Source organism: Harmonia axyridis, chromosome X (genome assembly GCF_914767665.1).
Source record: "Harmonia axyridis chromosome X, icHarAxyr1.1, whole genome shotgun sequence".
Lineage (NCBI taxonomy): Eukaryota > Metazoa > Arthropoda > Insecta > Coleoptera > Coccinellidae > Harmonia > Harmonia axyridis.
In genome coordinates, this window is record NC_059508.1 from 34,241,146 (window position 1) to 34,246,145 (window position 5,000).

The 5,000-nt window shown below is 40.6% G+C and overlaps 1 non-coding gene across 1 annotated transcript; it reads right to left on the reverse strand.

Annotated features, from left to right (window-relative positions):
• Positions 1-3,105: 3,105 nt before the first annotated feature.
• On the reverse strand, positions 3,106-3,224 carry LOC123688164. The gene has a single exon (XR_006749791.1). It is a non-coding gene; the product is annotated as a 5S ribosomal RNA (ribosomal RNA).
• Between the last annotated feature and the right edge of the window lie 1,776 nt (positions 3,225-5,000).

The window sequence follows — 5,000 nt, forward strand, 5'->3', positions numbered from 1 at the left end:
CTCTAAGTCCAGACCGATGCACCACGTAATCTCGGGCAGACCGATGCACAACGTAAATGACGATCGGGACCGGGGCGATCGGTCGTATCTGACACCGCCGGCTCGGTTCTAACATCGTCAATGAGTCGGGGTTGTAAAAAAGGACGTGAACATTTTTCCTTATAAAAATCAAACCCGACCATGGATTTTGATTCTGATTGTTGATTATCGCTACTAGAACATATAAGGAGGCAACCAAATCAAATTTGAGAAAATTCCACGATCAGAAAATTTTTTTCGAAAAAAAAAAAAAATCGTAATCACCTCGGTCATGGCGAGTTATTTTCCGTATTTCATTCCACAATCAACGTACAACATAGAAGAAATCATCTCTCTAACTATCCTGGTTCAAAAGTTGTATCGGAACATTTCACGTCGTAATATCTCGCCAAGTCCAGACCTCGGCGATAGGTAGTATCTGACACCGTCCGCTCGGGACTGACATCGACTTGGACTCGGGCTGATGATGGGGAGGCGTTTAAGGACGTGAACATTTTTCCTTATAAAAATTAAAGTCGACAATGAATATTGATTCTGATTACTGATTTACGCTTTAAAAACACATTAGAAGGCAACCAAATCGAATTTGAGGAAATTCCACGATCAGAAAATTTTTTTCGAAAAAAAAAAAAATCCGAAAAATATTTTTCGATTCCGATTACTGATTTACTCTTTTAGAACACATTAGGAGGCAACCAAATCAAATTTGAGAAAATTCCACAATCAGAAAATTTTTTTCGAAAAAAAAAAAAATTCGAGGACACCTCGGTCATGGCAAGTTATTTCCCACAATCCATTCCCCGATCCACGTACATCCCAGAAAAAATCATCTCTCTAACTATCCTGGTTCAAAAGTTGTATCGGAACATTTTCACGTCGAAAATATATCTCTAAGTCCAAACCGATGCACCACGTAAACTAGGGCAGACCGATGCACCACGTAATATCGGGCAGACCGATGCAGAACGTAAACTCGATCATACCGATGCTTCACGTAATCTCGATCTTACCGATGCACCACGTAAACAAGGGCAGACCGATGCAGAACGTAAAGTAGATCTTACCGATGCACCACGTAATCTCGATCTTACCGATGCACCACGTAATCTCCATCTTACCGATGCACCACGTGAACTGGATCTTACCGATGCAGAACGTGAATTGGATCTTACCGATGCAGAACGTGAATTGGATCTTACCGATGCACCACGTAAACTCGATCATACCGATGCACCACGTAATCTCGGGCAGACCGATGCACAACGTAAATGACGATCGGGACCGGGGCGATCGGTCGTATCTGACACCGCCGGCTCGGTTCTAACATCGTCAATGAGTCGGGGTTGTAAAAAAGGACGTGAACATTTTTCCTTATAAAAATCAAACCCGACCATGGATTTTGATTCTGATTGTTGATTATCGCTACTAGAACATATAAGGAGGCAACCAAATCAAATTTGAGAAAATTCCACGATCAGAAAATTTTTTTCGAAAAAAAAAAAAAAATCGTAATCACCTCGGTCATGGCGAGTTATTTTCCGTATTTCATTCCACAATCAACGTACAACATAGAAGAAATCATCTCTCTAACTATCCTGGTTCAAAAGTTGTATCGGAACATTTCACGTCGTAATATCTCGCCAAGTCCAGACCTCGGCGATAGGTAGTATCTGACACCGTCCGCTCGGGACTGACATCGACTTGGACTCGGGCTGATGATGGGGAGGCGTTTAAGGACGTGAACATTTTTCCTTATAAAAATTAAAGTCGACAATGAATATTGATTCTGATTACTGATTTACGCTTTAAAAACACATTAGAAGGCAACCAAATCGAATTTGAGGAAATTCCACGATCAGAAAATTTTTTTCGAAAAAAAAAAAAATCCGAAAAATATTTTTCGATTCCGATTACTGATTTACTCTTTTAGAACACATTAGGAGGCAACCAAATCAAATTTGAGAAAATTCCACAATCAGAAAATTTTTTTCGAAAAAAAAAAAAATTCGAGGACACCTCGGTCATGGCAAGTTATTTCCCACAATCCATTCCCCGATCCACGTACATCCCAGAAAAAATCATCTCTCTAACTATCCTGGTTCAAAAGTTGTATCGGAACATTTTCACGTCGAAAATATATCTCTAAGTCCAAACCGATGCACCACGTAAACTAGGGCAGACCGATGCACCACGTAATATCGGGCAGACCGATGCAGAACGTAAACTCGATCATACCGATGCTTCACGTAATCTCGATCTTACCGATGCACCACGTAAACAAGGGCAGACCGATGCAGAACGTAAAGTAGATCTTACCGATGCACCACGTAATCTCGATCTTACCGATGCACCACGTAATCTCCATCTTACCGATGCACCACGTGAACTGGATCTTACCGATGCACCACGTAATCTCAATCTTACCGATGCACCACGTGAACTGGATCTTACCGATGCAGAACGTGAATTGGATCTTACCGATGCACCACGTAAACTCGATCTTACCGATGCACCACGTAATCTCGATCTTACCGATGCACCACGTGAACTGGATCTTACCGATGCAGAACGTGAATTGGATCTTACCGATGCACCACGTAAACTCGATCTTACCGATGCACCACGTAATCTCGATCTTACCGATGCACCACGTGAACTGGATCTTACCGATGCAGAACGTGAATCTCAATCTTACCGATGCACCACGTAAACTCGATCTTACCGATGCACCACGTAATCTCAATCTTACCGATGCACCACGTGAACTGGATCTTACCGATGCAGAACGTGAATTGGATCTTACCGATGCACCACGTAAACTCGATCTTACCGATGCACCACGTAATCTCGATCTTACCGATGCACCACGTGAACTGGATCTTACCGATGCAGAACGTGAATTGGATCTTACCGATGCACCACGTAAACTCGATCTTACCGATGCACCACGTAATCTCAATCTTACCGATGCATCACGTAATCTCGATCTTACCGATGCAGAACGTAAACTCGATCATACCGATGCACCACGTTATCTCGGCAGACCGATGCAGAACGTAAAAAAAAAGCTTACAGCACGCGGTGTTCCCAAGCGGTCACCCATCCAAGTACTAACCGCGCCCGACGCTGCTTGGCTTCAGTGTTCTGACGAGAACTGGCAATTTCAGCGTGGTATGGCCGTAAACAACAAATATAGCGATATTTTCTATGATATCTCACTTTTTGGGAGCGGAAAGGACGTGAACGTTTTTCCTTATAAAAAATGAAATAACTTTTGGATATTAATTCTGATTGTTGATTTAAGTTTTAAGAACACATTAGGACATATCTCAATGAAATTTGAGGGATTTCCGAAATCGAAAAATATTTTTCGAAAAAAAAAAAAAATCCCAGAAGACCTCGGTCATCTCAAGTTTATTTCCATATTCTATTACACAATCAACGTACATCACAAAAGGAACCATCTCTCTAACTATCACAGTTAAATTTTTGTATCGGAACATTTCACGTCGGAATATCTCGCTAAGTCCAGACCGGGGAGATCGGTCGCATTTGACACCGTCCGCTCCGGTCTAACATCGTCTTGGAGTCGGGGTAACGATGGAGAGGCGTTTAAGGACGTGAACATTTTTCCTTATAAAAATTAAAGTCGACAATGAATATTGATTCTGATTACTGATTTACTCTTTTAGTACACATTAGAAGGCAACGCAATCAGATTTGAGGAAATTTCAAGATCAGAAAATTTTTTTCGAAAAAAAAAAAAATTCAAGAACACCTGGGTCATGGCAAGTTATTTCCCACAATCCATTCCACAATCAACGTACAACATAGAAGAAATCATCTCTCTAACTATCCTGGTTCAAAAGTTGTATCGGAACATTTCACGTCGAAATACCTCGCCAAGTCCAGACCGGGGCGATAGGTAGTATCTGACACCGTCCGCTCGGGACTGACATCGACTTGGACTCGGGCTAATGATGGGGAGGCGTTTAAGGACGTGAACATTTTTCCTTATAAAAATTAAAGTCGACAATGAATATTGATTCTGATTACTGATTTACGCTTTAAAAACACATTAGAAGGCAACCAAATCAAATTTGAGGAAATTCCAAAATCAGAAAATTTTTTTTCAAAAAAAAAAAAATCCGAAAAATATTTTTCGATTCTGATTACTGATTTACTCTTTTAGAACACATTAGAAGGCAACGAAATCAAATTTGAGTGAAATCCAAAATCAGAAAATATTTTTCAAAAAAAAAAAAAAATTCGAGAACACCTCGGTCATGGCAAGTTATTTTCCACAATCCATTCCCCAATCAACGTACATCCCAGAAAAAATCATCTCTCTAACTATCCTGGTTCAAAAGTTGTATCGGAACATTTTCACGTCGAAAATATATCTCAGAGTCCAGACCGATGCAGAACGTAAACTCGATCATACCGATGCTTCACGTAATCTCGATCTTACCGATGCACAACGTAAACTAGATCACACCGATGCAGAACGTAAACTCGATCATACCGATGCACCACGTAAACTCAGGCAGACCGATGCAGAACGTGAACTCGATCTTACCGATGCACCACGTAATCTCGATCTTACCGATGCACCACGTAAACTCGGGCAGACCGATGCAGAACGTGAACTCGATCTTACCGATGCACCACGTAAACTAGGGCTGACCGATGCATCACGTAAACGACGATCGAGAGGCGCGAAAGGACGTGAACGTTTTTCATTATAAAAATTGAAATAAATGATAAATAATGATTCTGATTGTTGGTTATCATTTTTAATAAGCATTAGGAGGCAACCAAATGAAATTTGAGGAAATTCCGATAATAGAAAATTTTTTCGAAAAAAAAAAAAAATTCATGAAATCCTCGGTCATCGCAAAATATTTACCATATTCTGTTCGATAATCAACGTATATTTAAGAAGGAATCATATCTGTATC